Here is an 11,053-nt window from a genome sequence, read left to right on the forward strand (position 1 = left end):
TAAACAAAAACACCCGTTCAGTGCGATATGCCGCTTTTTATAAATTTCACAGAGTCGGCATAAAAATTTAACGCCGGTAAAAGTTGGGCCATCAGAGATTTTCAAACTGTAAATTACTACAATGGTGTTTAATACCATGGCAGAAGAATACAGGTAGATGGATCAGCGCATGGGAGCACTGATATGTCAAAAAAATAATTTTTTTAAATATAAGTAGATTTTTATATGTTGTCTTATACTACGTCAATCGGAGGCTATTATAATTGTGTTTTTCAAAAATGTTTACAAATTTCAATAATTTTCGTTCAACATTTTAAATTCCAAAATTGGGTTGACAGTTTATTGTCCCAGCAGCTGTGTCGATGCTTCTACCTATATTTTCTACCATGCTACTATCAGAGTATAATGTGGCGTTTCAACTGCACTTGATTCCCTCTATAGTCGTTGTTTGACCCTTAACTATGTAAAAACGACTTAATTCTCCACACAAATTTCTTAAGCGAACACTCCTCTCAGAACAATGATAATATATGTTTTATCCCTAGTAATAAGAGAATCTAACGGAAAAAAATTAATTATGACATTGGAAAATGCAAAAAAAAAAGAAAAATTTTATAAAATTTTAAAATGTTTCAGAAAAAATGAATATAATGAATAAAAAGTATAATGTTGTACGGCAATATATATTCAGACAAAAGAAAATTTTGTTCTCTATCTAATTCATGGTGCGCATCTTGTCCATAGAGTCGAATATGCGCACAATTCTAGAAATAAAAAAACATAAATTTTGCGAATGTCTGCATCAATATTTTTTTGGCACGTCTCTTCTGTAAAATTAAAAATTGCAAAAATACTAGAAAATGTCAATATTTTCTGAAAAAGTGGAAAACAGGAAATAAAGGTATGTTTTTTTTTTTTTTTTTTTTTTTTGAAAATCGCAAGCCTACTTGTTTTGTTTTTGTGTTAATTTTTGCAGGTTAATTTTATTTTCCAACATCATTGTCTCTACACTTGATTTTGTGATACATCATTTGGCTAACTTTTGAATTCCCTTTTGGTTGTGTATGTGTACATAAACAAACATCAGCTGAGCGCCTTTCATATCCTCCTCAGGGTGTATCTAAACACGCAAGATTAACCCACTGGAACAGTGCGTCGGGAGGACAATATTATTTTCGTACGTAGTATAAGCTCTGTTTCCTTGCTTATGTATAAGCAAGGATTTAATACTCAACAAACTTGAATTGTCAATGAAATTATTAAAACTAAAAGGATGAAAACAGTAGTTTTCTGAATAAAATCTATTCCTGAATCTAAAGAATATTTTTTATGATCCTAGTCATTAGAAGTGAGCGAAACAACCATTTTTCTACAAAACACGCATTTGTAACAGTTAACATCACTAATTCTGTTTTGCACCAAACCCCTCAGCCAGGCATTCACCTTCTCAACACTTCTCTTATCAAATCCCATGAGAACCCACTGCCGATGAATGGCAACATATTTATGCGATGTGGCATCATCATTCGTCACTAGTGGTGAGAGCATACCAATAAATAAAACACACACACGGCACTAGCCAGTTAAATTCGCGGAAGTTATTTTTTATAAGAGAAGAATTAAAGAATTGTAAACTATTATTTTCATAAAAAACATTAACCGTTGTGTGTGAACAAAAGCATGCAGTGTAAAAATTAATAAATTTCAATTAAATGTTGAATTAAATCATTGTCGAACGAAAAAGTAAGCAACTAAAATATAGTGGAAAGTGAAAGAAAAAGAAATTTTGGAAAATTACAAGCCACCAAAGAAAGGCAACCACATTTCATGAAATAAAGTGCTGGATTTTCTTGTCCACAAATATACAGCTGAGAAAGACAACTCTTAATTAACGGATTTTGGAAATTTGCAAATATGGAAACTGGTATGTAATGGCTTAAGAAAATAACGTATTTGTTTGTTTATTTTTGGATAATTTTTGTAGCAGAAAAAATAATAAAAAAAAACATTTTTATTAAACATCAGACCATAAGGAGGGTAACATCAGGTTGAGTTGGTGTGTGTTTTGTGTGGCTGTGTTTTTTTCTTCTTATGCGGCTGTATTGCCATGGAGGGTGATTAACTTAACCCTCTTATTAGAAAATGTTACTACATAAAACACAATTCCAATTCCAAATAATAAATAATGGCGATTGCGTCTTCCTCTCCTTTGTTATTATTAAGGATTCCTTTTGATGTTTTAAGGTATTGTCAAAATACAAAAGTGCTTCCTTCCATTCATGTGTACATAAACACATTATATTATGCAATATGAAACTGATTAGAAGGTAAACAATAAAATACCGGTTCTCTATTGATCCTAATCATGGACATGATTTAATAAAAACTGTATATTTCTTTAAACAAATTTTATTTGTAAATTATTTTAACCAAAAGAAATCATCAGGCCTATGTATATTTTCTCGCTCTTTTTCATTGCCCATCTCCAATGTCTCTCATTCTCTTTATATGAAAACATCTTACGTTCTCCCCATATACTGACCTTGGATTTCTATTGGATGTAACTGCTCGCGCCATATTCTATGTCATAGTATGGGTGTAGTAATTTTGTCGTGTTGTATAGAACAAGATGTTGTTTGTTTGAAAAGGGTTTTGGGCGGGGGATGAGTGGGAGACATTGGAATACTAAACATCAACGTGTAATAAATATGTATGTAGAGTTGTGCGACGATAATGAAAACTGTAAAAAGAGACACACCGGCTTGTTTTCGTTTTGTTATTATTCTGTGAGAGAGCAAACCTGCGGGTTGAGAGAAGAGACGAGACTAGCCTGCAATTTTTACTTTTATTCATGTGGGCTTCGTAGAAGAAATGTGATAAAAAAGAAATCGGGCAAACATGACGTAGTAGTTGAAACTTTTAAGGAATTTTAATAAAAAAATGACTCCAAGAGGACATATTTAAGACAAAGTAAAGTAATTCCCATAAAGGGAGAGGTGTTTGAAAGTTTACTACTTAAATATATACATGGTATAACCTCAACATTAATTGAAAGAAAGGTATCATAGTCTGGCTGATGAACCAAAACTGAAAAATTCTGCTTACTTAATTATAGACACACAATACGTATATGGTAAGTTTTCCGTCGAACACAGAAAATCAGTTACTTTAGTATTACTTACATCAAAAGCTATTGGGGCTTAAACTCTTGTTTAGTAAAAATTCTTCAATTTTTTCGAAATGTTTTTCAGTGGTAGGCATTTTTACCCTTATCCCGGGAAACTATTTTTTTTCTTGGGGGACGGACCTGCGACCCCAGATTTTTGACCCGAATGTCCGGGTTTCAAGACCCCGACTAGACCCGGATCCAATTACCCGATATAGACAATATATATATCGTTGGAAAGCTTATGAAAATACCTACAAGTGGTCACATGATGGGGTAAGATGCTGCGGTTCGGAAGTTATAGTCAAATTATCGATTTTTTGGACCTGGATTTTTATAAAACCCCCAAAAAGTCACTCTTACCTTTCCGAAAAGCTACAATTTGTGCTAATACCTTTACAAAGTCCAGAGATATGGGTCTTTCCATCCGCATAACCCGATTTTAACTAGTTCATTAAAACTATGTTTTCAATAAAAAAAGGTATATTTCGCGGTAAGCATGAAATTCAGAAATCTTTGGTTCGCGTTAGCCTGTGTGGACATACCCAGAGGAGAAAATCTCAAGCCCCGGCCGAAGGCCGGCTACTTACAAAAGGTATTCAATTTAGAAAACTTGAATGGGAATATTCCCATATTTTTCGATGTCATCACGTACTTTTCAGATTTCTTTTATTATGAAATAATTTTCAACTGACAAGTATCCTATAGTTTTTGTTATTTTTAACATTTTTGAATTGAGTGACTTCAAAATTCACACTCAAACCCCTGAAACGACATTGACGACATCTGCTGATCCGATTTTTTTCGAAGATGAACGGTGAGAGCATTTCGTTGTCTATATTTCATTTGTCTATGTGGTAATATTCTTGGACAAATTCGTGTAAGTTAATAGATATTGAACCCATTGATTGCTCCATATTATTTGTTTTCTTTTAGACCACCAAAGAAAAATATGTCCACCAGAACATAACTCCAAGGAATTGTTATACTCTACACCATTGTCGGAATATGGAGTCACTATATAGTTTGATTAAAATAGGTTAATATGTATATATGCAAAGCTCTCATATGTCACAATATTCGATTCATAGAATAGCGGTATTGAGTGTTAAAAATTATGTCAACTCTATTCAGATAGAGGTGTTGCTCCCAATTATTTATATTTGCCAACCGATTTCGATGCGGCTTCTAGACGAGATCGTCTTAATTTTTCAAAAACCTGTCCAACAAAAGAATGTACTTCTCCCCCCTTGTAGGCATTATCAATGGACAAATGACGTGAATTAGAATGACAACGATGTAATTCAGTAAATTACTTCATATGGAATGGGCATATATGAAAGTGGAATTGGTAGCCTACTGCCTATTCATTCATGATGCATTCAAGTTTCCACGTTATAAATAAAAATGCGCATATTCTACATATAGTATTGTCCAATATGAGGTTCAAGTAATAAGTCAAGGAAATCTGTTTCTAGGTTGCAAGAAGTTTATTGATATAATAGCGGTATATTAAAATCTCATTTCCACATGTCAAATTATTCAATTGTAACTTATGCCCTGATTATCATAGTTTTCAACAACAATTGTTTCATTCAGATATTTATTTATATTTTATATAATTATGAAGTAATTATATCTATATCTTTATCCCAATATCGATTCAAAATAAGTCATGGCAAATTTTAACAATTAAGTGATATAATTATACCAGACTGCTTTTAAATTAGTTATTTTTTCTATCAAATTATCATACGGCTTAGTTATATATAAGGCACATAGCTGGGAATGATGACCCCCAATCTGATCTGCATGTGTTCGAATTATGCTCATACATATTTTTGAAAAAGATTTGCATATTCGTTTTATTTTTTTCTTCTTTGTACACAACAACAATAGCTCACAGTTTAACCTGTGCTGTGTATGGTGTGTGAGTGTGGACAGATGATGATCACTTTTGTCTACGGCGTGTTTTGGAAAAGCTATATTAGATGTTGTTTGTATTTTGCTTTTTTCTTCATTTTTGTTCACTGCGTTTATATGGGGAGAACTGCTGTTGTTGTCAGGTTTTTTTTTCTTCATTCTGTGCTAGTCCATTTAATAAGCCAATTCAAAGCTATTGATAATGTCGTTCGATGACTCTGTTCACGCTTAGTCGTAACCGAGTTGTCGACGATTTCAGACCTCTTCTTTAAAGAAAAGAAACTACTTCCAACACTTGGTTGGTGGACAGCTTAGCGTAGAAAGCTGATCCTCATAAAACACTTTTTTGTAAACGGTCGTCGTGTGTGAAGATCGAAAATATTGAAAAATAATAAATACAGTGTTATAAAATCAAAAATTGTTAAAGATTATTTAAAAATTTCAAAGATTTTCTCTTAAAGCTTTGACAATGAAAACATAAAGTTAACAAAACTAAACCAGTTTAAAAAAAAGAACGAACCAGATCAAAAAACCCCCGTTGAAGTTCAAGGTATTAACCTAAAACATAATTACCATAACATTATATTTGTATGTAATTGCCTTTAGGGGGTCTTCATTTCTTGTAAATGATGAGCTGTTGCTGTTAACCAATAATTATAAATTTGTGTGAATACGAGCAAATTGTTTTGCTGCTGACGAAGAAATATTGAGATGTGTGTAAAATATTAGAGTAAAAAAGGTTAACAATACATACTAATTGTTATGTTTAAAATTTTATGTATCTTTGAGAGGATCGCTCAAAATTGTTATGGTTTATCTAAGGATTTGCAAGTGCGTTTTCGCCGAAGACATCTGGTCCATTGTTTAAGTTCCTGATGCCTTGGAAAGTTAGGAATATTGATTACAATTGCAAAACAATCAGACACTTTTTGACAAATCTGATAATGGCAAGGTATTTATGTCGTATAAAAACTTCAGTTTTCTTCTTTCAACCTAGGGAAGAGATTATTAAATAACACAGGAGTATTTTTTTTCATCCTCATGATATTATGTGGAAGATCGCAAGATCAATGGCAAGATTTCCTTAGAGAACAAACGCGATCATTGACAAGATTGCCTTGGAAAACAACCCCCTTAAGCCGCTTCGTTTTCTATGATGTTCCTGTGAACAGTTTAACAAAACATAACTCAAAATATGCCATTGACTAAAATGACATTCCATTCCTATCTTTCAAATTTATGATGATTTATGATGACCAATTGCCTACCGACATGTAAGTGACGGGTTAATCTTGGACCTTTCTATATCTAATGTAAACACTTTCGGATGGCAGGTTCTCAATTGTTTCCTATGGAATGCTGACAGTTCGGCCATTGACAGATTATGTATAAAAGCCTGATTCAGATCAGATGTTAAAAATTACCAATCATAGCTTCTTCATAGATTTGAGTTGAGTTGGTCGAAAATCATAAATATTTCCTTTATCAGTTAGTGTCCTTTTTGGGACCACCCATAGTTAAAATATAAAACAAATTTATGTTCATTTTAGCCTCTCCAAAAAATCTTTGAAAATTCAAGCGTATGTCATTTGTGTACCTTCCAAAAAATGTAAAGTACATCATAATAAGCTTGGGGACCTAAGAGAACAATATTGAAATCCAACATCCGCTATTGGGCTCTTAAAAATGTTAAAAATATATCTTTTTGCCTCTATGGTTATTACCAATTTTTGAAGACCATTTTTATGTAAAAAAGGAATATAGGTGTCTGCAAGGAATTAAAATCCGCTTTTGTCTCCTATATTCCAATGTTTGACCTACTTTTTTATTTGGTTAAAAGTGTTTCTTTTTGGTCTCAAACATAAAAATTTAAGAAGAAGCATGGGATCAAAACTCAAAAACATTCAAAATATAAATATTAAATATCCAAAATATTTTGAATATCTGTGTCAAATGCAAACATCGACGCTAAATTATAGAAAACCCAAAGAGCCAGTTATCTTTTTTGCTGCTACCCGTTTTCGTTATGACCATAGCAGATTTTTTAAACAAACATGAAAGCAAGAAATGAAAACACAATAAAGAAGACATTGACCTGAACTTGACTGATTTTTACTGTTTTTAACCCATTGAGAGACAGTAGACCGATCGACCTTGGCGTTGATGTGACATAGATTCCAATAAGAAAAAATATGATATTTTTCTTTAATAATATAAAATATTAAACATTGCTTAAAATTAATAAATAGTATATACTCAAATTTACCTCTTCTATCCAAGTAATGGACATTGCCCACGGAATAAGGAATGAACTTTAGCATTTTCTGTGTTTGTGTGTGTTATTGGTTTTGCATTAAATATTTTTTTCTTAAATGAATTTATTAACTTTTGTGTTAATGCGTAATTGTTGTTTCAAATTCGCATGAAATTTAAATGTGTGGACACAAACAATCCATTGATGGTTGGACGGGCTTTATGCCATATAAGTTTGCCTAGCTATTTATAATTCTAGAGTACACTGTTGTCAAGAGTTTTATTTGTGTAGATATCTGTAAGGAACAAAAGAAAAAATATTGCTCCGTAGATATTATTTATGATTTGCTTAGGTTTGAGTGATGATTTTCTACGCATACAATATGTTAATAAAATCTCTGGTAGGACACAATGTAAAATGTTTGTAATGAATACTACGCAGTCCATCCAAGTAAAGCAGAAAGGTATGCAAAGTTTAATTTGCATCGTTTCGGGTGTATTTATACCCTACAACACTATGTGTTGGGGGTATTATAAATTTGATTGGGCCAAAAATTATGTAACACCTCGAAATATTGGTTTCCCACATAGGAAAGTATATGTGGATTTTTCTATCTCGCCGAACTGAGTTAATCTAGCTATGTATATCCGTCAGCCCGTCTGTCCATGTTAATTTGTAATCACTCTACAGTTCGCAATTAAGGCCCGATCTTCACGAAATTTAGAATGTTGGTGGGGCTATAGCCAGAATAGAACTCTACTACAACAACTAACAGCACGACAGAGTGTGTAAATATTGGGCAAATGTCCCTGGTCAAAATGCTAATGGTAATATCTGGGCAGTGCTTCGTGACATTATTTCAAATGCGAAATCTTCCAAAATGGATTTGGACATAAGGGGGCTTCTAACATATTGTAGTGTTGTAGGGTATCACATGGTCGGCCCCACACGATTATAGCCTTTGCTTATTTGTTTTTGTATGACCCAGACATTTATTATTTGTGTAGAATACCTGATCATTACTTTTCTTTGTTTATTCAAAAAATCAATGTTTTGACTTATCATATTTCAAATTTATATTATGTGACCAAGTATTTTGAAAACATTAGAATGTTTACAAATTATGTGATGTTGTGGAATCAATCAAAAATAGTGCTCTTGAAAATCAGCTCATAACTAGTTATTTTTAGTATCAAGTCTGGCCACTACCTCAATTTAATATTGGATGTTTTTCGACTTGATAATAAACCAAAATCGGACCACCACCTTCCACAATTTTGCACATACATATCTCTGGACGTCTGATAATGGACAGCTTGTTTAATTTGTGTAAATTTCCATATAATACGCTTATCATCTAAGTTATATTTTTTCATCAGTCCAACTTCTAGACATAATTATATAGGTGTATGTTTAGATTTTAAATTTGATTTGGAATTTTAATTTAGTATATGTGTACATTTCCATAACACTCAGTTATGGGATGTTCCTTCGTCTTTTTGATAAGCTCTCCATAACCTTTCTTGATTTGACCAAACAAAAAAAACCAAATCTTTTCCAAAATGTGCTGATAACAAAATGAATGACTGGTAAAGAATGAAGGTCAGGGTTTTTTCCTCATGTGAGATATTCGTGTTTCATATCTCATAAAATGTGAATTAATAAAAAAAGACATTGGCAACAAGTAGTAAAACTGCATTTCGGTAATATTTTGTTGGAGATTAATTATAAATTACTATTAAAAAAGTTTTAAAATTATACCAAAAGAATGCACAGGAAACTAATTGCTTCATCTCTTGTGATTGTATTTATTTTCCACCCCAATGGATAGTCGAAAGTTTTATCCAGGTACTTGTCTTCATATGTAGTAATTTTCAGTAGTATTTTCTGTGTTATTTATGGAATAACTAACACCATCTCTGCATTAAAAAGATGTATGACAAATATTTTAAATGTAGGCCTAAAAGCCGTAGCGAAGAGAAGGACAAATACTTCGCTTAAAAAATTTAATAGAAAATTGCCAGATTTGCTCCAAACCCCTTTGCAGATCTTAACTAAAGTATGTAACTAGTTGAAAAATCGAGGCCATTAGGTCCTCGCAATGTTTCTAAAATCATTTTGATTACCGATAATTCTAGACACATGGTTATATTTGGTGTGAAGAAATACCAAAGCCAAATTAGGTCGTGTCACATTATTTAAGCTGCACTATACGATATAAAATACCATATACAGGTTGAGATAAAAAAAAACCGAAACAAAGTCAAACGCCATAATTTTTACATTTTTTTTTTTTTAAATTTTATTGAATGAAAACAAAAAATGTCGGAAATAGTATCAAATTTTAGAATTGTTCGAATTGGTCACCTTTGGCACTAATTATGGCCAATGAAACCGTTACATGTTGCCCGATTTTTGCTCTGCGGTGCTTTGGCTCATTCCCGGCGAAGCGTTTGCTTGAGGTGATCGACACTGGCATTTTTTTGTGCCAACCTTGCTTCCAAAATACTCCAGACACAATAGTCCAACAGATAGGTATCCGGAGATTTGGGTGGCCATTGTGCGCTGGAAATGAAGCGTGGAACCTCATTTTCTAACCATTCTTGGTTGGCGCGGGCTGAGTCTCGTTGGAATGTCTAAGGTCTGCGGCCAAAATGTTTGCGTGCCCAAGGCTTTAATAAACCCTTCAGAATATTTTCGCGAAAATATTCTGATGCCACGATCGATTAAGAGCGACCATCGGCTGTTATGGCGGCCCACACCATCACCATGGCCGGTGCTTGAGTTCTGATAGCCAACCTAAGATGCACATTTTCAGCTGACCTCTTTGGCAAGTAAACGCGATCATTTTGTTTGTTTACAAACTGCTGGACAATTTCTCATCGGAGAAAACCAAATTTGGCAGTTCACCACTTTCGGTCAAGCGAAGCATTTTTCAATATTTGCCGAATGTAATTGGGTTCCATTCGGCAAATATTGAAAAATGAGCAAAAAAAACTTTTCTATGAAAAACATATAAATATGACATTTCGGAGGAGGCCCGGCCCAGGTCCTCCAAACTGCCCACGCCCCTATAAATGATATATTTGCATCAAGGACTCTTTTTTTTTTTCCTTGGCTCTGCCACTAAACTTGATATTTTTTGAGGAAATCTATTCTTGTCATTGTTATACAACAATAATCGCCAGACACTAAAAATTTCTGTGCGCTGTTGGTTCTGAAATCTTATCATTTATTTTCCTTCGCAATTGATCGTATTTTTCCATTGCTTATATAAATTATTATTTTGTTTTCAATTTTCTTGTCTTTTAATGAGAAACACTTTTTTTGAATGTTTTGCAATAAACTTGTGGTTATCTAAAATCAAATCCATACAATTTTGCATTCTCTCTATTTATAGTTGTCCACGATCAGGTGATAATACCTTATCAGCAACAAGTCGGCTCACTATTTTGAAAGAAAACAAGAACAAAATTGCACACAATTTGAGGCCAAGCTTTATGATAATAACAATAATTTGAAACCTACTGCTGCTATTATCATCATCTAAAAGCACACGCAATCATCAGATCAGTGCGCCCGCACACATACACGCGCGTGCTTCCAATTGGCTTATCTGAAAGTAATGAATCGTTTTACACTAAATGCTTTTGGCGTTTTTCACCTAAGCTCCCAACAACATTGAATTGACTTTGAGGAATTTGATTTTT

This window comes from Musca domestica, unplaced genomic scaffold (genome assembly GCF_030504385.1).
Source record: "Musca domestica strain aabys unplaced genomic scaffold, Musca_domestica.polishedcontigs.V.1.1 17, whole genome shotgun sequence".
Classification (NCBI taxonomy): Eukaryota; Metazoa; Arthropoda; class Insecta; order Diptera; family Muscidae; genus Musca; species Musca domestica.